The 23,649-nt window shown below is 37.6% G+C and overlaps 1 long non-coding RNA gene across 1 annotated transcript in view; it reads right to left on the reverse strand.

Annotated features, from left to right (window-relative positions):
- Positions 1-23,649, reverse strand: part of LOC124528125 (uncharacterized) — a 98,805-nt gene that overhangs the window by 65,328 nt on the left and 9,828 nt on the right. The gene's annotated exons all lie outside the window — the stretch shown is intronic.

The raw sequence follows: 23,649 nt of genomic DNA on the forward strand, positions 1-23,649 counted from the left end.
TTGCTGTGGCTGCTCTGAAGAATAACCAGATGGTTGTAAATCTTCCTTTAAAATGTCTTTCGTATAAGAGAGGGCCTATGATTAAACAACTGAACTGTTCTTTCTTTTCTTTCTTTTTTTTTTTTTTTTCATCTGCTGGACAACCTCAAGGTCATGCCTAATTAAAGAGAAGCTTCTCCTGTCTGGGCAGGGATTTGCAAGAAGATTCCTTCTGGGTAGATCTACTCAACTCTTCACACTTGGCCAGAATCAGAAGTGTGCCAGGCACAGGCACAGTGCTGGAGAGAAAACACTGAAAGTGTAATTGGCCTCAAGAAGCTCATCTGGTGGAGAAAACAGAAAGGAATCAATTATAATATGAGAAGTGTTATGGAAAATTTATGGCCATGGAAATGGAAGGGCTGGTGTGTGTGTGTGGGTGGGTGTGTGTGGGTGTGTGTGTGTGTTAAGAGTGATATGAGCAGAGACTACTAAAGTTTTCTTGAAAGAAGTGGTATTTAAATTGAGCCTTGAAGAATTGTAGGAGGTAAGCTAAATAGGAAAATTATTCCGAAAACAGCATTAACAATACATACAAATGGGAAGATGGCTACACACTCAGGGAACTGCAGGCCAGTGTGTCTGGATTCTGGAGCAGAAGGAGAGATATGTGAACAGGACTCTGAGAGAACCATGATGACACTGGAGAATTTTAGAAGACTCTTATAATGGAACTTACCCTTCAGAAAGATGTTGTTTGCAATAGCATGGGTAAGCAACTAGAGGAGATTGGCCAGATTTATAGGTTTGAGAATCATCAGTATTTAAATGTCATATTGACTCTAGGACCTACCTATGGTATTTGGGAGTCTCTATAAATGGGTAGCAACAGGTTTCAGTACATTATTGGAATATTCTCTTGGAACAATTATTGGAATAGTGTATTGGAAGTGCTCTATAGATACTTATACACATTTTTATAGAGAATTAAAGTTTTTCATTTTTACTACTCTTGGTTGCCACAATTTTGAATGATGAGAAAGGAACCACTAGTCTCCTTTTATAGAAAAAGAAACTGAGGTTCAGATTGAATGACTTCCCTGAGGTCATACAGCTAGTAAAGTTGCACTGGTCTTCTGTCTTCAAATCCTAAACTCTCCTGCACACCAAGGGGCCTCTTATATTACAGTGAACAACTGTATAACTAACCAAATCCTCCTTTCTGTCACAGGCAAATGTGGATCCCTTAAGAGTTTTAAGGAGCAAAGTTACAATACCCACACAAAAATTATACCACAGCACTCTTGGCATGCACAGCACCAACCTAGAAGTCCTTATTTTGTTGCTAAATGTATTCTTTGTACATGCTTATTGTCTGGAATATGGTATAAAAAAAAAGTATGGTCGCATAAGGAACTTGAGTTTATCTGGGTTCTTGCTAATGTATTTCCTTCAGTGTCATGAAAAGTAGGGTCTCTGGGGTTGGTACAATGTTAAGATAAAGCTATGCTGTCTTCAGCATAATGCCTCTCCCACAATTCCTGCTGGTATATTTGTGCCCACTGCAATGGATTGTACAGAAGTATGAGAAAACCATGTGAGTCAATTTCCTCTCATTTCATAGGTTGGGAAACTGTGATTGTTCATATCAGTTCTGAGTGTTTAACTCTGATCTCCTCACCCATGAATGAGGAGACCTTCTACAAAAACTCCCAAGGGACTCTCTTTAAGTCTGCTTCCTATACTTCCTCTGAGCTAAGTTGATCTGTCATCCTGTAAGCCCAGGCTCTCTCTCTATGCCTGGCCTCCCTGGAGTGAGGTATTGGGTTGGATACTGTACTGAGCCAGTCTTTCAGATCACTTACGGCCTAAACTCTCTAGCCATAGGCAAATCATGCCCCACCTTACATCCTTCCCAGATTTCTATAAACCCTGCCAGGTCCAGCAACCTTGACTTCAATGATAAAGGGGTAAAGACAATCACATGAACTCAGAGACACAGTGGACCTCAGGTTCTGTGCAAAATTTTTGTTTTCCTAATTCCAGGTACGTAGTCTGATCACTGAATGATACTCTTCATTCTCACCATAGTTTACTTACCCATTTCCCTATCACTGAACATTTTGGTTATTTAGAATTTTGTGTATATAAATAACAGTACATGTGTTCATAAAGCCTTTTATTCTGTTTAATTATTATGACTAATTTACCTCAATTGGCATAAGTATCAGGAGTCCTGTGAATTCTTCTGATTCCTCTCCCCTAAGATCCTTTCTAGTGCCAAATCCACTAATATTTCTATTTTCTCTCTTTTTTTATTCATGACCATAATTCAATTCCTTATTATTTTCCTTTGAACTATGGTAATAGCTCCCTAATAGACTGTCTTAGGTCTCACACTCAAATAGTCTTCCATATACACTATCATACTAGTATGGCCATTTTGTCTCACAGAGGTACCTAAAGTCTAAAAAGACCTGAGAATCCCCGCATCAAAAATGACCAGTCTTGGTAATTCAGGAAATCCATAAGCTAAAACACCAGTGTCTAGATTAAAGTCCATAGTCTCTGATAAACACAGTCACTGTGTAATTGGCTGTTCTTTACAAACAGCAAATAGCTGGGGGGTGGTGGGGGGAGGGTATTCCCAGAGGTTGCTCTTCTGGACAATGCACAGGCTTGAAAGCAAGAATATTCAAGTACTTCTGATTTCTTATTTTTATTTTTGCAATTAAACTCCTGGACATATCTGATTAAAAGTATTCTACCAGAATGGGATTAAAAAGAATGCCCCTTTGGGGTAGGTCATTTAAACTTCCAACTTCTGCCTAAGGCTATGTAAAGCCCTGAAGAGATTTTAAAATAAGAAACCTGACTTCCATCCTCTGTGAGGACAAATGCAGTTCATGGAATCATCTATGAGCCAGAGACTGAGTATAACCTCATTTATCTGGGAAGGCATGAATCCAGCCAAAAACTAAATGTACTCCAGGAGTCTTTCATGGTGGAGGATCATAACTGATAGCTCCTAGCCTCAAAATGTCCAGGCCCAGTTCATCTTTTCCATGTATTGTGACTCAGAACTTTGGAAAACCAACTGAATCATGCTCAAGCATTTGGACGTGTGATATAGTTAGAAGACAAGTCACACTGATTTTTACGTCAAAATGTCAACCTTGCTTTCTATAAGCCTAAAATCTTTAACCTATGAAATTACCCTAAATCAACTACAGAATCTCTTTTTCTGCATCCTCTTCCTAGTAATTCTAATTTGGAATTTTTCCTCTGTATATTTTGAAAAAATCCATACTCAACAGAGAAAATTGATATAGATTCTAGAACATGACCATCATGTACTTAGCATCACCCCATATTGAGTCAGATTACTTGAGTGTTATTATGTGACTTTAGCTCTCCAAATAAATGCTTTCAGAAATCTATAATTTAGTATTATGCCCTTGGCTTAAAAAACTTTTTTAAATGTATATTTAGTTTTGAGAGAGAGAGAGAGAGAGAGAGAGAGAGAACGAGTTGGAGAGGGGCAGAGAGGGAGACAGAGAATCTGAAGCAGGTTCCAGCTCTCAGCTGTCAGCACGGAGCCGATGGGGGCTCAAACTCACAAACCACGAGATCATGACCTGAGCCAAAGTTGGCCACTTAACCAACTGGGCACCCAGGCGCCCCTGCCCTTGGCTTTTGTGAGTGTCAGTGAAGAACAGCCATGTGAAAAAGGAATCTTCACTGTTGATTAAATTAGCTCTGAGGAGTAACCCATAACTTTATCTGTAGTCCTTTCTTCTGTGAAGATCTGCTCTGCATCACCTTGGCTCTCAGACTCAGGAGAGCCTAGTATTGGAGAGAGACTTCACTTAACACCATGGCTGCAAAATGAGCTTCAAGCATCCCTGGGGCCTTCCAGCTGGGGTCTCTGGGAAACTGACACTCATGAAAAGGGGTGTGGGGAAATAAACCAGGTGAACATGAGTGTGGAGCCCACCTCCACTTCAGTCAAAGCAACTCTGCTTCTTTATATTCTGTGGATTGTGGCTCTTTCAATGCTTTTGTTTAGGAAACTGGTTACTCTTACACTTGGAAATCTTTGGTGTAGTGGTTATAGCATCAAAAATTTCTGAGATTAATTTTCAACTCTCTCACTTATCAGTTTTTCTGTCATTGGCAACACAACTGTCTCAACATCTTAGTTTTACTATTTGTAAAATGGGAATATGAAAAATACCTGCTCCTGGGGGGGGGTGTGTAGAGAGGATTTAGTAAGATTTAATAAGATAAGAATGTCCATCACTTAGGAAAAAGATTTCCATGCAAATGGAGGTGGAAAAAATGCTGAGGTAGCAATATTTATATCAGAAAAAATAGACTTTAAAACAAAGACTATAACAAGAAACAAACAAGGACATTACATAATGATAAATTAAATAAGATGGTATAACAATTGTAAATATCTATGCACCCAACATAGGAGAACCTAAATATATAGTGCAAATACTAACAGACATAAATGGAGAAATTGACAGTAGTACAATAAGAGTAGGAAACCTTAACAACCCACTTAAATCAATATATATGTCATCCAGACAGAAAATCAATAAGCAAACAGTGGTTTTAAAGAAAACATTGGACCAGATGGACTATATCTATCTATATCTGTATCTATCTATCTATCTATCTATCTATCAACATTCCACCCCAAAACAAAAGAACATACATTCTTTTCAAGTGCACACAGAACATTCCCCAGGAAAGATCACATGTTAGGCCATAAAACGAATCTCAATAAATTTAGGAAGCCTGAAATCATATCAAGCATCTTTTTTGACCACAAAGGTATGAAGCTAGAAACCAATTACAAGGGAAAAAAAGCACAAGGGAAAAAAACCCACAAACAGGTGTTTCTGGAGACTACACAACATGCTACTAAACCACCAATGGGTCAATGAAGAAATCAAAGAGGAAATTAAAAAAAATATGGACACAAATGAAAATGAAAACACAACAGTTTAAAATCTATGGGATGTAGTAAAAGCAGATTGAAGAGGGAAGTTTATAGTGATACAGGCCCATTTTAAGAAACAAGAAAAGTCCAAATAAAAAATGTAACCTTACACCTAGAGGAACTAGAAAAAAAAAAAAAGCCCAAAGTTAGTATAAGGAAGGAAATAATAAAGATCACAGAAATAAATGAAATAGAGACAAAAAAAAAAATAGAAAACATCAGGGTAACTCAGAGCTAGTTCTCTCAAAGAGAGATAAGGAAGATAAAGATAAAGGAATTTGAAAAACCTATAGCTAGATTCATCAAGAAACAGAACTCAGATGAATAAAATCAGAAATGAAAGAGAAGCTACAACTGACACCACAGAAATACAAAGGATTGTAAGAGGCTAGTATGAAGAATTTACATGCCAACAAATTGGACAACATAGGAGAAATGAGAAAATTCCTAGAAACATACAATCTTCCAAGTCTGAATTGGTAACAGGTAATCTTAAACAGACCAATTACTAGTGACAAAATTAAATCAGTAATCAAAAAAACTCCCAACAAACAGAAGCTCAGGACCAGGTGGATTCACAGGTGATTCTACCAAGCATGTAAAGAAGAGTTAATATCTATCTTTCTCAAACTATTTCAAAAAATAAAAGGAGGCTTCCAAACTCATTCTATGAGGTCAGCATTACCCTGATACCAAACACAAAGATGCTACCAAAAAAAAAAAAAATAATAATAATAATAATAATTTCAGACCAGTATCCCTGATGAACATAGATGTAAAAATCCTCAACAAAATATTAACAGACTGAATTTAACAGCATATTAATTGGATCATTCACCAAGATATAGAGAGATTTATTCCAGGGATGCAAGGATGTTTTAATATTCACAAATCATTTAACATGAGACACCACATTAACAAGATGAAGGATAAGAATATATGATCAGGGTGCCTGAGTGGCTTGGTCGGTTAGGCATCTGACTTTGGCTCAAGTTATGATCTCACAGTTTGTGAGTTCGAGCCCCATGTCTGGCTTTGTGATGAGAGAGCCTGGAGCCTGCTTCAGATTCTGTGTCTCAATCTCTTCTCTGCCCCTCCCCTGCTAGTGCTCTCTCTCTCTGTCTCAAAAAAATAAACATTAAGAATATATGATCATTTCAGTAGATGTAGAAAAAGTATTTAACAAAATTCAACATCGATTCATGATGAAAACTGTGAACAAAGTGGGTTTAGGGGGAACATACTTCAATATAATAAAGTCTATGTATGATAAAGCCACAGATAACATCATACTCAATGGTGTAAAGCTGAAAGCTGTTCCTCTAAGATCAGGAACAAGACCAGGATGTCCACAACCACCACTTTTACTTAACATATTACTGGAAGACTTAGCTGCAACAATCATACAAGAAAAAGAAATAAAAGATATCTGAGTTGGTAAGGAAGTAAAACTATCACTATTTATAGACAACATAATACTATATATAGAAAACCCTAAAGACAACCAAAAAACTATTAGAATAAATGAATTCAGTAAAGTTGCAGGACACTAAATTAATATACAGAAATCTGTTGCATTCTTATACACTAATAATGAAGCAGCAGAAAGAGAAATTAAGAAAAAAAGCACATTACAATTGCATCAACAAGAATGAAATACCTAGGAATAAATTTAACCAAGGAAGGGAAAGATCTATACTCTGAAAACTGTAAAACATTGATGGACAAAATTGAAAACAACACAAATAAATGGAAAGATATACCATGCACATGAATTGGGAGAATTCATATTATTAAAATGTCCATATTCCCCAAAGCAACTTACAGCTTCAATGTAATGCCTACCTAAGTCCCAATGGCATTTTTCACAGAAGTAGAACAAACAGTCCTAATGTGTATGGAACCATAAAAGACTTTGAACAGCCGAAGCAATCTTGACAAGAAAGAAAAAAGGTGGAGGTATCATAATCTCAGATCTCAAACTATATCCCAGAGCTATATAGTAATCAAAAGAGTGTGATAGTGGCACAAAAATAGACACATAGATCAATAAAACAAAATAGAGTCCAGAAAGAAACCTACTCTTAGATGGTTAATCTGTACACAACAAAGGAGGCAAGAATATACAAATGGGGAAAAGATGGTCTTTTCAATAGTGTTGAGTACACTGGACAACTACATGCAAAAGAATGAAACAGTACCATGTTCTTACACCACACACACACAAACTCAAAATGGTTAAGAACCTAAATGTAAGACCTGAAACCATAAAAATCCTGAAAGAAAACAGAGGCAATAATCCCCTGGACATGTGGCCTTAGCAATTTTTCTTGATCTGTCTTCTCGGGGAATGGAAACAAAAGCAAACATAAACAAATGTGACTTAAACTAATAAGCTTCTACATAGCTAAAGAAACCATCAACCAAACAAAAAGTCAACCTACTGAATGAGAGAAGATATTTGTGAATGATCTGATAAGGGTAAACATTCAAAATATATAAAGAACTCATACAACTCAACACAAACAAAACCATCTGATTAAAAAATGGGCAGAGGACCTGAACAAGTATTTTTCCAAAGAAGATATACAGATGGCCAAGAGACACACAAAAAGTTGCTCAACATCGCTAATGGGAGGAAATGCAAATCAAAACCACAATGAGATATCACCTCACACGAGTCGGAATGGCTAGTATCAAAAAGATAGAACACATACTGACAAGGATGTGGAGAGAAGGGAATCCTGGTATACTACTGGTGGGATTTAAAAAGAGTACAGCCACTATTTAAAACAGTATGGAGGAAAACAGTATGGAGTTTCCTCAAAAAATTAAAAATAGAAATACCATATGATCCAGTAATTCCACTTCTGTGTATTTCCTCCCTAAAAAACAAAAACAGTAATTTGAAAAGACATATGCACCCCTATGTTTAATGTAGCATTATTTACAATAGTTAAGCTGTGGAAGCAACTTAAGTGTTCATCAATAGATGATTGGATGAAGAAGATGTAGGGTGCATGTGCGCATGCACGCACACACACATACACACACACACACACACACCCCCGAATAGTATTCAGCCTTTAAAAGGGATGACATCTTGCCTTTTACAACAACATGGATGGACCTACAGGGCACTATGCTAAGTGAAATAAGTCAGACAGAGAAAGACAAATACCATATGATTTCACTTATATGTGGACTCTAAAAATCAACAAACAAAAAGCAAAATAGGGGTGCCTGGTTGGTGTGGTGGGTTGAGTGTCCAACTCTTGATTTCAGCTGAGGTCATGATCCCAGGGTCATGGGATCAAGCCTTATGTTGGGTTCTGTGCTGAGTGTGGAGCCTGTTTAAGATTCTCTCTTTCCCTCCCTCTCCCCCTCTCCCTGGAGGAGCAAAACAGGAATAGACTCATAAATACAGAGCATAAGCTGGTGGTTGTCAGAGGGGAGGTTGGTGGGGGATGGGTGGGTGAATTAGGTGAAAAAAATTAAGAGGAACAAATTTCCACTTAATAAATTATGTCATGGGGATTAAAAGTACAGCATAGGGAATATAGGCAATAATATTGTAGTAACATTGTATAGTGACAGATGGTGACTATACTTATTTTGGTGAGCATTTCATAATATATACATTATGAAAAGTCAACAAATATTACACAACAAACTAATATAATGTTGTATGTCAACTATACTTCAATTAAAAATATTTTTGGGGGGTGCCTGGGTGGTCCTGTTGGTTAAGTGTCTGACTTGATTCAGCTCAGGTCATGATCTCGCAGTTCATGTGTTCGAGCCCCACATCAAGTTCCATGCTGACAGTTCAGAGCCTGGAGCCTGCTTCGGATTCTGTGACTCCCTTTCTCTCTGTCCCTTCCCCACTTGTGCTCTCTCTCCCTCTCAAAAATAAACATAAAAAAATTTTTTTAAATAATTGTTTTTGGGGTGCCTGGGTGGCTCAGTCAGTTAAGCATCCATCTTTGGCTCAGGTCATGATCCCATGGTTTATGAGCTTGAGCCCCACATCAGGCTCTCCACTGTCAGCACAGAGCCTGCTTTGGATCCTCTGCCTCCCCCTCTCCCTGTCCCTCCCCAACTGGTTCTCTCTCTCTCAAAATAAATAAGCTTTATAAAAAAATAAATTTTTTAATAATAAAAAAATAAACTTTTAAATAAAAAATAATTTTTTAAGAAAAAATAATTTTTTTAATGATAAAAATAAATTTTTTAATAATAAACAAAAATAATCATGACACAGTTTGGTTCTCAACCTTTGGTGTCCATTTAGTTTCCCCAGTAGAGCCCAGGGCCCACCTGCACTGAACAAAATTCTCAGGCTTCTGCACATATCTTAAGAACAATCTACCATATAACTGATATGCAATAAATGCTTTCCAACAACTTTTGGCAAACCATTTGCTTCCATTTATTTACAGTGAGCACAATGTAACACATCACACTTTTGGTTTTGTTTTATGCTTTTGCTGCCCTCAAGTTCAGAGGTCAATTATCCATTCAACTGCTGTAGGTTTCCTTAGGCTTGGTTATCTGGTATCGGTATCTCCTACTGATTCATTATTCAGCATTTTATACAACTCAGTTTTGTTTGTGGTTTTATTGTATCTCTATTTTTCACTGTATGCTACCTCCAAAATAATTTTAGAAATATTTAGGGCATAAATAATTTTTAAAAAGTAAATATAGCTATGCACACTAAATCTTTTTCATAATAAAAAATCTTAAGGGGGTGCCTGGGTGGCTCAGTCAGTTAGGTGTCTGACTTCAGCTCAGGTCACGACCTCACGTTGGTGAGTTCAAACATGGCATCAGGCTCTCTGTCAGAGCAGAGCCTGCTTCAGATCCTCTGTCCTCCCTCCCTCTACCCCCTCCCACTTGCACTCTCTCTCTTTCAAAAATAAACATTTTAAAAAAGTAAAAAAAATATCTTAAAATGTGCAGCAACGCAGAAGCACCTCTGATTGAAAACATGTCAACATCTCACTTCAGAGTGATAGGCCCGAATATGTGCAAATTTTTAAAGATTAGTCCCTAAGTAGTTAGCTGTGAATCTCAATACATTTCTTGGAAACAGGCATCATAAATAAAGACATGCCTTCCTAACCTGTCAATGTACGTTTCCACTTTTTCCTTTGAAGAATAAATCATATTTAAAAAAAGAGTCATGTGTAAGCATGTTAAGGCATATTCTGGGATGACAAGAGATTGCCAGAATGTGTACAAAGCTATTATTAGAGAAGTGGATGATCGATGAAAAGAAGCACTATCTAGAGTTAAAAAAAAAAGTTTTAAAAAAGTTGTGCCAAAGCCCAGGCAACTACATTCAGTATTCATAGGGCCTCAGTGGTTGTTTGCTACATCTGTTTGCAAAAACATTATGGCATTAGATAGATACCATAAATAAGCTTTTTAACACAGCAGCACAGCTGATAAAGGAACTTATAACTAATATCTTTAAAAAATTATTAATGGCTGAGTTTCAACTGTCACTACTTCCTATTAGCTAATGGTGCTGAAGTAACGTATGATCACCTGAAAATCACGTTTTGCTATTCTTAAGATATTATACCTTTCTAAAAATTTCACATCAAAGACATGTTTCTGTGTTATATCACAGGAAAGTAAAAATACAAGCTGTATAGAGTCCAACTGATATAAAATCATTAAAAAATTAACCATGTCCACTTATTATGACTGGTTATAATAAAAAAGAATAGGTGTTAAATGCGTATCTACCTCATGTTCAAGACTGTTTAGGAACACAATATGTAAATATTCTTAGCACCAATGCAGTGAAATCTACAAATATGTATTATGGTGTCATGCAAAGAGACTTTGTGACAGACTAATATTCCTTTTCCATTAATTAAGGGAGAAAGTAGGGAAATATAATTCCACCATGGCTAGTAGTGGCTGATATTGCTTATTTTTGTATTTAATTTTCTTTGCTTCAAGGGTGCCTGGGTGGCTTAGTCGGTTAAGCATCCAATTCTTGATTTTGGCTCAGGTCATCATCTCACCGTTTATGAATTCGAGCCCCAGGACAGACAGGCTGACAGCGCAGAACCTGTTTGGATTCTCTCTCTCTCTCTCTCTCTCTCTCTCTCTCTCTGCGCCCCTCCCCCACTTACACTCGCATGCACGCACTCTTTTTCTCAAAATAAACTTAAAAAAAAAACCTAAAAAGTAAATATAACCTTCACATACTCTTTGCTCTTGACAAACTGCAGTCAATCCTCTCTCCATGCTTTTGCTCAAAGGGTTCATTTTACTTGAGATGACTTTCCTTCCATGACCTCAGTCAGCAAGATCCCTGACATCCTGCGTGGCCCAGTTCCCAATGCCCTCTTCCTTACAAAACTTGCACTGAACTTCCTTTGGTTTTCCAAAGAACAATGACAGAATACCTGTGAACTCATTTCTGGCATGAGAAGGTCAGACAGAAGTCCGAAGGGAATCAGTTTTGGGAACTTGAGCCACAGTTAAATACCCTAGGTTGGGACTCATTTGAGGGAGCAGAGACAAGGAGCAAAGATAAAGATGTGGACAGAGAATGGGCTCCAGGGAAACAGTTGTGGATTTGAACCATGGCTTTGCTACATATCAGCCTTATGACTGGTCAGTGAAAGGGGCCTCCAGTTTTTTAAGTGTTGAGATGAGTCAGGGATTGTGTTTGGCTCAAATTATCAAAATGACAGTGGTTTTATATTTTTCTCATGAACAAAAAAGCCCAGAGGAGGCAGTCCAGGGCTGACATAGCTGTTCTGTCTTTCTGCCCTGTCCCCTTAGCTTGGCATCTCTTCCTCACGATTGTAACTTGGCTCCTCACTTCCAAACATAGTCCCTTTAAGATAGAAGGGGACAGGCAAAGGGAAACAGGCACAGGACCCAGAGTTTGAATAAGCAAAATTTCCCAGGAACCCACTATCAACAACACACTTACATCTCATTGGAAAGAACCATGTCACATGGACACCTTGGGCTACACCGGAAGTTGGAGAATATTGTGTATGTGTGTGTTTAGCTTGGACACGCTGTTTCCCCTAAACAAAACTAAGTTTCTGTTAGTAACAAAGAGATAGGTACCATAGAGTAGTGTCTTGCCACAGTGAGAGTAATGTGCTCCCTTAAGGATCTGGAAACAAGATAATAGTGGACCCAGAAGCCTCGAACTTTTGTCCTTCAACCTATGGGTTACATGGTAACTCAATTTTCTCCTGTATTTCACCATTTCTTTTATATCCTGACCTTGTAATTTGAATGACCAGGCAATATCATTGTTTCACATCATGTCCCCTTTCCCTTAAAGGATGGTTACTCAATACAGGTTTGAAGTTTCCAAAGTGTGATAGAGCAGTACCAAGTGCCGTCATGTAGCACAAATGGCAAAAAACAAATCAAAGAGATTTGTTTTTCTCTTCAATAAAGTAAGTTGGTGTTAACTAATGAGAAAACAGTTGATTTGTCAGGCAGTACAAAACACTGCTAAATTGTAAGGCTTAAGTGCCAGTGCAAGCTGGAGTGAAGTTTGCTCAAAAGCAGATAAATCCCACCATTTCTTAGCTAGATGTGGGAGGCCAATGGGCCTTGGTGGAAAAAAAAAAAAAAAAAGTTTAGGCGCCATTATTAACAGAATATCCTATTTGATGCTCAACTCTTTCTCCTTCACCTTTCTGTTTCCTCTCTGCCCTGGTGTTCTAGCTCTTAGTCTCAAATAAAGAAGGTGCCAGATCAGATATCCCAGAAAAAAGCAAGTCTGAGGGAGCTTTAGGGGGATGGGAAGTCCAATAAGGGAAGAGAATTACATTAAAGATCTATGTCAGAAACCATAATGGTTGACTTCATAGTGACCTCTGCCTGAAAACCTGCAATAAAGGAAACACTCTTGTCTGAACCACCGTCATCCACCCCCTTGAAATTGTATCATGTTATTTTTAGTTTAACCATAGTCTTTGTGGCCACGGTTTCCCAAAGTTATTTCTAGCTCTAATTGATAGTGTTTATGGTTAGAAAAATCAGGCCTACTCTATCCACACTGATTTTCCTTCAGATATCATTATAGGATTAACAGTGAATTCCTCTAAAAAGATTACACCTAGAACAGAGAAGAGGGGGAAAGGAAAGCATAAATCATATCAGATACCTATTCTACACATTGTCTTCTGGGAAATTTTAATTTTAACTTAGAATACAATAGTCTGACTCTTGTATTTTATGAAAAAAAAATGACCTGATAGGAAGTTAATTAGGATTTCAAAACTGAAAATAGTCTATTTTCATACAAGTTCGACTTTGACTAGGTATTAACGTCACATAAAGCATTGAAATTTTTTTCTATCCCCCTTTTACAATGAAGCCTGAGCAGGAAATGAACAACAAAATCAAAGTGGAGGATAATTCCACTTGAGTATCTTTTTTGAGCTCCTCATTTATTCATTCACTCACAATAACTCATCACATGAACATTCTCAAGTACTCAGCCTTAGAGTGACGATCCCTGTTGCTGGTTCTTCTAGAACTCCAAGATGGAAGGTAGAGGGTTTCAGGGGTGTGTTGTCTGTTTTAATTTCTAGAGTGGCTGAAGAATAAGGCAGTGGCATAACTGGCCTGAGGTCACCATAGCTGCTGAGCAGATACTACGTCTCTTGAAGAGTAGGTTCTGAGTCATTTCTCTGTAGCTTCTTTTCAATGTAAATTACAAATGAATGTGATATTGTGCCTTTCTAAGGACTGCCATCAGATTCCATGAAATCCCAAGTAAGAAAACTATAGAAAACCATTCTTTATCACAGCTCCAGAATTTTACGTCTAATTGTTAACGTTTTTCTTTGCCAAGTGACTTGTATACATCACTTCAAGAACGTTTGGTCCTCAAACCAATGAAACAAAGTCTTTTTGTTTCATGAGCATATACAGAATGGAGAGTGGAAAGGTTTTTGTTCATGTGAATGGTTTTTCTGAGTTGGTGGCATTATTGATTTGCCGACCAATAACTAATATGTTAGCATTTCCATCTTAATCATTTTAACTTTGGAAATGGGCATCACATGACAAATGCTATATACTATGACTCCCAAAGCTGACTTAATTTAGGAAAATGGTTATAGAGCAAGGAATGGCAAACTATAGCCCATGTGCCGAATATCACCTGTTTTTGTATCGCTTGCAGGCTATGAATAGTTTCTACTATTTTTTAATTATTATTTTTAATAAGCAGGACACTGATTCGGTTTTGCTATTGGGCTGTCAAAGGGATGAGTAGGAAGCAGGATTGGGCGGATGGAGAAGTTGAGCAATAATGTAGTCTCCATAAAGGCCTTTGCTGACCTCAGGGGAGCTCTGGAGTTGGGATGGCCTTTCAGAGTTTTCTCAAGTAGGAATTAATTGTGAATGTGAGCTGTGCTGGAAGAAGGTAGAACTTTGAGTGAGACAGCTTTCTTCATTAAGGCAATCCCCTTCAAGGAGGGTTGACAACTGAAGAACACCTTCTGTTAACATTCTCAGCACCTAGGAGTACAAATCCTTCTCTCCTGAAGGCTCCAGACTGGTCTATGGTTTTCCTTAAGAGCAAGCCCAGCACACTTCTGGTCCCTTTTTTTTTTTTTTTAGTTCTGCTCTGTGGTTCCCTGGTTTCATGACATGGGGCAGTATAGACAGAAGGCCCCAAGGAAGAAAGCACCTATGAAGTGAAGGGAAGGACATTTCTCTCTGGTAGCTAGAGTTGAATCTAAGCTACTCAGTCCAGGCCTGCTCAGGGTAAGGACCTTCCAAGAGTGAAGAAAACATAAAAAGAGATTGTCAATCTCAAGAGTGGAAGAATCAAAAAGAGAACAGACCCTCAGAGGGCAGAGTGTAAGGCTACATATGGCCCCCTGATCCCATCAAGTATTCCACCTTCAGCCAAAGTTGTTCATGCCTGACCCTGTAACCCAGTGGGCTATGTAACATAGTAGCAAAGAAGGGGAAGTCCTGAACTCCCTCTTAAAGCTGATGACCTTTTCTTCTCTTTAACACTAAATCTGTTTGATCCTCTGGCTTCTATCCTAAAAATCTTGTGGTAGGACAGGGATCCTTTCTTATTTGCAGGCACCTTTTCCTCTCTACATAAGTAACTTCAGAGTTTACTTCATCCAGGAAGTGGTCAAGATCAAGGTTACTTGCATACAAATACTGGGCTGACTGACATCATCTCTTACCCTCTTGGAATTTGTGTGCAAGTTTGCCAAGGTAGAAAGGGAACAAACTGTGAAGCAGCTGTGTTCTCTCACCTTCGGGGATTGTGCTTTGTATGTCATAAGCAGTCATAAGTATTGAACCAGTACAACAAATCTGACACACAGTAAGATGAGTGGCTCACCTGACTTTAAAGAGAGTGATCCCTGCTAGGAATTTATCCAAGGGATACAGGAGTACTGATGCATAGGGGCACTTGTACCCCAATGTTCATAGCAGCACTCTCAACAATAGCCAAATTATGGAAAGAGCCTAAATGTCCATCAACTGATGAATGGATAAAGAAATTGTGGTATATATACACAATGGAATACTACGTGGCAATGAGAAAAAATGAAATATGGCCTTTTGTAGCAACGTGGATGGAACTGGAGAGTGTGATGCTAAGTGAAATAAGCCATACAGAGAAAGACAGATACCATATGGTTTCACTCTTATGTGGATCCTGAGAAACTTAACAGGAACCCATGGGGGAGGGGAAGGTAAAAAAAAAAAAAAGGACGTTAGAGTGGGAGAGAGCCAAAGCATAAGAGACTGTTAAAAACTGAGAACAAACTGAGGGTTGATGGGGGGTGGGAGGGAGGGGCGGGTGGGTGATGGGTATTGAGGAGGGCACCTTTTGGGATGAGCACTGGGTGTTGTATGGAAACCAATTTGTCAATAAATTTCATATATATATAAAAAATAAATAAATAAATAAATAAATAATTAAAAGGAAAAAAAAAAAAATAAAGAGAGTGATCCATAAAGTAGACCGGAGATCGTGGTAACAAACATTCCTCAAAAACACCTAGATACTAGTGTTATCATTAGTATCGTTATTTTTGCTATTGGTATTATTATTATTGTTACTGGTTCCTTGAATCCTTTTATCTTTTTTAAAGTCTAGAGCATCCCCTTATTGGAACATAGATGTCAATATAAGTTTTGTTCAGACAATGTATACTATAGTGCTTGTTTCTATTTATTCTTTAGTATTTAAAATCTAGTATTCTTAGAGTAGTTTCTGATCAATTGAGTAGGTTTTTGCATGAGAAATTATTGCATCTGCACAGATGAGAAGATTAAAAAAAGAGGGCTGATTTTAAGAAATTCATATTTATGGATCCTCAGTAAATTATTCCTCTTGCAATGATGTAAAAACCTTGAGGGAAACAAAAGGGAAATGAAGCAGACCTTTAGGAAAAATTAGCAAGTTTAGTGCTTGAATTCAGATAAATTATAATTAAAATAACAAAACTGTTTCAAACGCAAATAAAATGCAATAAAAGTACTTAGAAAAAATAATTATTTTTTCTAATTTAAAAATAGGCAAAGTAAGTCAAAAGTAAGTTTAAAGTTAATGCCTCAAAGCACACAAAATAATACTTCTTCTAGTGCTTTCCTCTATTTAGAGTAATTATTTGCTGAATAATTTATCCTCACAATCAGAGCAAAATTTCCTGAAGTAAGTGGCTGTACAGTCTTCTGTATTGTTGTTTTCCCTTCTACAAGAGCAGTTCCTGGTACCCAGGGTTAATAAGTAAGTGAAGGAACTCTGTGACTATATATTTCTATCAGAACATATGGGTCTCAAACTAAGATTTTTATTTGAACAATTTTGATAGATTAATTTCACATTAAAACATGGAAGCAAATATAGTAAAAGTTATTCTTCTCTTCCTATATAATGAGTCCATTATTTCAAGTTTTATAGATTGTGTTTCACTTTGGTCCTCAAGACCTTATCAAAACTTGTCCTGAAAAATATTTATATCAATAAATTGTATCTGTTAATCAGTTTTCTGGCCTTCTGAGCCTAGGTAAGAGGAGGAAATATTTTTACTCTAAATCTTTTTGCTAATCATAAAATAAAGTTCTTTTTCATAAAAAATACAAACAAGAATCCCTGATGAACACTGATGTAAAACCTTTGACAAAATATTAACAAACCAAATTCAGCAATACATCCAAAGTATCATTCCCATGATTAAGTGGGGTTTATTCTAGGGATACAAGGATGGTTCAATATTTGCAAATCAATGTGAGACATCACATTCACAAAATGAAGGATAAAAATATGATCAAAATAGACACAGAACAAGCATTTGATAAAATTCAACATCCATTTCTGATGAAGATTCTCAACAAAGTGGGTTTACAGGGAACATACCTCAACATAAAAAGGCCATAGATGATAAACCCACAGCTAATATTATACTCAATAGTGAAAAACCGAAAGCTCTTTTTCTCTCAGAACGGGAACAAGACTAGAGTGTTCACTCTCACCACTTTTATTCAGCAAAGTTCTAGAAGCCCCAGATACAGCATTCAGACAAGAAAAAGAAGTAAAAGGCATCCAAATTGGCAGGGAAGAAGTAAATTGTCACTACTTGCAGACAACATGACATATATATATATATATATATATATATATATATATATCCCTAAAGACTTCACCAAATAACTGTTAGAACTAATAACTGAATTAAAACTTGCAGGACACTAAATTAATATACAGAAGTCGGTTGCATTTCTGTACACAAATAATGAACTATCAGAAAGAGAAGTTTAAGAAGTCCCATTATAATTTCATCAAAAAGACTAAAGTACCTAGGAACTGATTTAACCAAGGACATAAGACCTATGCTCTGAAAACTATAAGACATTCATGAAAGAAATGGAAGACAACACAAATAAGTGGAAAGACATCCTGAGTTCACTGAATAGAAGGATTAATGATGTTAAAATGTCCATACTGTCTAAAGCAGTCTATAACCTCAGTGTAATCCCTACCAAAATCCCAATGGCATTTTTCACAGAACTAGACAAAAGAATCTGATATTTTTATGGAACCCCAAACCCCCCAAATAGCCAAACCAATCTTGAGAAAGAAGAACACAGTTGGAGGTATCACATTCCCTGATTTAAAACTATACTACAAAGCTGTGGTAATCAAAACAGTATGTCACCAGCACAAAAAATGGACCCATAGACCAATGGAACACAATAGAGGGTCCAGAAATAAATCCATACTTGTATGGTCAATTAATTGTCAACAAAGGAGGCAAGAACATATAATAGGGAAAAGACTCTTTAATAAATGGTGTTGGGAAAACTAGACAGCTACATGCAAAATAATGAAACTGGACCACTTTCTTACACCATATACAAAAATAAACTCAAAATGAATTAAAGACTTAAATGTAAGATCTGAAACCATAAAACTCCTAGAAAAAAAAACACAGGCAGTAAGTTCTTGGACATTGGCCTGAGGAATTGTTTTTTATTTTTTGTGTGTCTATCTCCTGAAGCAAGGGAAACAAAAGGAAAAAAATTTTAATGGGACTACATCAAACTAAAACCTCTTGCAAAGCTAAGAAAACCATCAACAAATAAAAAAGCAACCTGCTAAATGGAAGATATTTGCAAATGATATAATTGATAAGGGGCTAATATCCAAAACATGTAAAGAACTCCTACAACTCAGTATCAAAAAAAAAAAAAAAAAAGAATCCAATTAAAAAATAGGCAGAAGACCAGATTAGACATTTCTCCAAAGACATACAGATGACCAACAGACGCATGAAAAGATGCTTAACATAACTAATCATCAGGGAAATACAAATAAAAACCACAATGAGATATCACCTCACACAAATCAGAATGGCTAGTTTCAAAAGGACAAGAAATAACAAGTTTTCACAAGGGTGTGGAGAAAAGTGAATGCTCGAACACTGTTGCAAGGAATGTAAATTGGTGCAGCCACTATAGAAAATGGTAGGAAGGTCCTCAAAAAATTAAAAACAGAACTACCATATGACCCAGAAATTCTATTTTGAGGTATTTATTTGAAGAAAATGAAAACACTAATACAGAAAGTAAAGAAGATGTGGTATACACACAAAGGAATATTACTCAGCCATAAAAAAGAATAAAATCCTGCCATTTGTGGCAACATGCATGGACCTAAAAGGTATTATGCTAAGTGAAATAAGTCAAATGATGAAAGACAAATACTGTATGATTTCACTTACATGTGGAATCTAAAAAAACAAAATCAAACAAGCAAAACAAAACAGAAACAGACTCATAGATACAGAGAACACTCTGACGGTTGCCAGAGGGGGTGGGGCATGGGAATGGGTAAAATGGGGAAGGAGATTAAAAGATCCAAACTTCCAGTTTTAAAATAAGTAAGATATGAGGATACAATGTATACCATAGGAAATATAGTTAATATATGTAACAACTTTGTATGATGACAGATGGTATGCTAGATTTATCATGGTGATTACTCTGTAATGTATATCATATATATTGCAATGTATCATTTATATTTATAATAAACTGTATTGTATTATCCACTTTAACATACACAATTTTCTGAATCCTACCAGTGACCCATTATTATTTTGTCTTATGAAGAAGAAATTAGAACTTAGAATTGGGTGCTATTGAATGGCCACACATACAATATGTAGAAGAATCTGTTTTAGCTCAAGTCTCACTTCAAAACTCATGGTTTTAATTACTATGCAATCTTCCATTAAAAAACTTTGATGCTAATTAAAAACATGGACAAAAAGCCAATTCTTACAATTGGCTGTATTTGACAGCAAACTTTTCTGGAATGATTATTTCATGCAGAAATGTACGCCTACAAGCCATGCCTCAGCTCAAGAAGCTATGCTTGAATTAGACACCACCCTCTGGATCTTGTTAGAAGTACCCTCTTTGTCAGAGTCCTGCCTGCTTTGTATGACCTGCCTTCCAGTAAGGGACACTCAGTCTTAACCAACTTGGCTGTGGAAAGAAAAAAAAAAAATATTGTCCTACAGAAACAATAGAAAATACAAGGCTTTGACAATAACGTCAGAAGAGAAATACTGCCCATGTTGGGATAACCCTTCTATAGGAATTAGGACCTAATATTCTTCCTATATTCTATAAAAATGTTCTTTTCATACTAGATCTGTCTGGAGAAAGGAAGATTTAGCTTTTCGGAAGGAAGATTCTAGTAGGTCATTAAATCAGGAAAATTAACCTACTTAATTTGACACCTGAAGACCTGGGTTTAGGTACTCATAACTATAGACCTAACACAAATTGCTTAATTTCTCTAGGTCTTTTCTTTTCTGCAATATAGAGGCAGTAATGTCTACCTCTACATGTGGTTCAAGGCTAGGATACAATAATACATCCAAAAATGTTTTTCTAACTGTCAAGAAGCAAATACGTTACCACTACAGATAAGTTTTATCAGTGTATTATTCCCAGTGATAATTTACAAATGACCTCCAATATACTGTTTAGTGCTAGGAAAGGACTGAATAGATATTGGGAATTCCAACCAATTGTTTCTTAATCTGTTCAAAATTGAGCAGGATGTGGGTGTGTCCCAGAGAAGACTTATTTTTCCATAATTTCCACATTTGGAAAAATTGTGAAGATTTTGGAAAATGGGAGGGGCTTACATGCTGAGTGTTAAAATGTATGACAAAAATGAGATAAATGTAAAACAGTTGTCAGGGTGCATTGTTCAGACAGAAATTAAGATGCTAATTCTTAAAAACAAGAGTGAACCCTGACTGAGATGAAGAAAACACTTCTAAATATTTACCTTAATTTTGATAAGATAGTTGAAAAACATAAATTTTCTTAATAATTCGTAAGCTTTTCCAATCTCAAACGTAACCTCTAGTTGCAAATCCAATTTAAACCTTATCTCCTTATTACCTCTCAGGCATCCCTGCCCCATGGTAGCTGGTCTCCAAAGATGGCCCTCCACCAGCCATGCACTTTTTTTGTCCCCTCCAATACTGAGTCTAAGCTATACCTATGACTCATATTAACCGGTGGAAAGGATGCTGCACCCATTTTAAACCTGAGTCATAAGAAAGCTGTGTATCTTCTTATTTTGTGCTTTTGGAAGCCCAGTGCTATCATGTAAGAAATCTGGCATGCCAACAATAATATGTAGAGAGACCACCTGGAGAAGGAAAAGCACTGAGCTCACGTGGAGAGAGAGGGAGGCTCAGTCATGCCACAGTCCCAGCTGAGCCCAGGCTTCCAGCTACCTCTGACAAGGGGCCAGACATGTCAATGGGCCATCTCGGGCATGACAGTCAAGACACCAGATGACTGCAGCTTCAGCTAACTTCTCAGGGAGAAGAACCACCCAGACGAGCCCCATTGGCCCTCAGAACCATGAGAGAGAGATTATATTCTGGGGTTTATTATGCGGCAAAGAAAATTGGAACATTTCCTACTCTCATCTCTGGCCAGGAGAGAGGGGGAATGCCTTTTTCTTTCTTTCCTCCCCCTTCCTCCTCTGCTTCTAGCTTTTTGTGTGGGGGACTGGTAAAAGGAGTGAGAATAGGGGCCTCTCTTTTTCTTACCTGCTCCTGTATCAGATGATGTGTTGGAACTGTCCTTTACCTGCTTATTAGAGCTGATGGTTAAATTTTTAGAAATTTTATGGGCCAGTTGTTAAATATGCCATTATTATCAATTACATAAAATTACAATGAAATACATTATACTAAAAACAGAGGTACTACTCAAAACTTGTCACTTCCTAATTGTTCTATATACTTTCACCATTATTTACCCCCTTAAGGTTATTTATATGGATTGCACCTGTGTGGTCGAAATATTCTGTAATGGGATGCTGCCACACTCCTCTTTCTGACTTCACAATCAGTGATGTCATATTGGTAACTTAAAATCAGCCATGGTGGGAGTCTTTACACCACAGAAATAAGCAAACACAAATCAGTGCTTCCCCCTACCTGTGGATTGATTGCTGTTTGTTAAACCTTTGCCAGAACACCACTGCCTCCAATCTTCTGTTGGATATATGTGTATCACCTTTGGGCCATCCTGGCTAGTGGGTAGTGCCTTCTCTGTGGTAGGCCCTTCTGAAGGGGGGCATTTACGAGCATTTTGTAGGTATTCTGTGAAACCTATTGCCAAATTTCCTCATGTGGGAAGCTCCCGATATGCCTCCTCATTTTAGCCTCTGAGCCTCTTGCGACAATGTCCTTTGCCAGTGGATAGCCCTCATGTGTATACCATTAGCAAAGGAGATCAAGCCTGCCATCTTCCTTGATGCCCCTCTGACCCACCAGATAAAGTAGGGCCTGAAGATGAAGCAACATGGTGATCTGGATAAAAAGTTCACAGTTAATCTAAGTAACAGTGACTGCCCTGAGTTGGCTTCTCCAAGAAGCAGTTTCTGAGATGGAGCTTAGTGTAGAGGAAATTTATTAAGGTAAAGGCAAGAGAGGAAGAAAACTTGGGCAGAAGAAGACGTCGGGCTGACATGCCATCTAACAAAGCCTCTCCCTACGTGTGGGGGCGCCGAAGCTGGAACAGTCCTCCAGACTTGTCCTGACTTGCACTGATCAGTCATCATGTTATGTGGTCATCAAAGGGCACATGACCTTCAGCAGGGGGTCTTCTTCCACTGAGGCGATTCCCAAAGAGGACTAATAGGCCACCACCTTCCTACCTATGGGAAGATACATCTGTGTCCTGAAGCGAGGATATGACTATGGCACGGCACCCATGAGGACCCTTTCCTTATGCTGCTTGGATCTACTTATTATGTATAAATTCGGGGGGCACCCCCTTCAGGATTCTGGTGAGCCTTTTTTCCCTGAGGGAAACTCACAGAAGGGTAATTAGTGAGGCAAACTACTGCCCTCACTACTGCAGTTATTAGCCTCAAGGTCACAAATGATACTCCTTCTCTCCTTCCTTTGCTAACCATTCAAAATTCCCTTCACCCTTGGCTAGCTTCTCTTCTGGTCTTTGGCATGGACTTGGTTGGAAATCTAGAGGGGTTCCACCCCCTTTCTCAGGCTGTGGCTGCTGGGTTTATAATGGATAAATATTAAGGGGTCTCGTTATTGGGCAAGGGAATTCTGAGAGAAGCCCAAGTCAATCACCTGCGTGCCAAACGCATTCCTCTCTGCCCTCTGGATAACAGCAGTCCTTCCTCCTCCTGACCAGTGATCAGGGTAGATTACCCCTGCCAAGATGGTGATTCCTCTTTTTACTTGCTAATAGTTTGGCCTGAGTTGCCCCAGGTGGTTGGGCCGCAGGGGTGGCTTAAGGTGCAATGGGAGTCTTTTGCTAGGTCTCCTGGTGTATGTGCTTCCCCTTTAGGATCCCAAACTCTAAATGTACAGAGGTCACATTTGTGGGAACCAGAGAATGAATTCCCTAAGAGAATGTTAGGAAGTGTTATTTAGCCTTATAACAAGTAAGTTACTTATAACAACTTATTTATATCTTATGTTGTGTCTCACTGTACTAGTAATTGGAAAAAAAATAGAACTTTTACTCTATGTGAGATAATAAGAGAAATGTATAAATAAGAAATTGTGATTCCCTAAGCCATTTATAAGTAG

This window comes from Lynx rufus, unplaced genomic scaffold (assembly GCF_022079265.1).
Source record: "Lynx rufus isolate CCGP_SWC_20201006 ecotype Redwood Valley unplaced genomic scaffold, mLynRuf1.p SCAF_6, whole genome shotgun sequence".
NCBI lineage: Eukaryota > Metazoa > Chordata > Mammalia > Carnivora > Felidae > Lynx > Lynx rufus.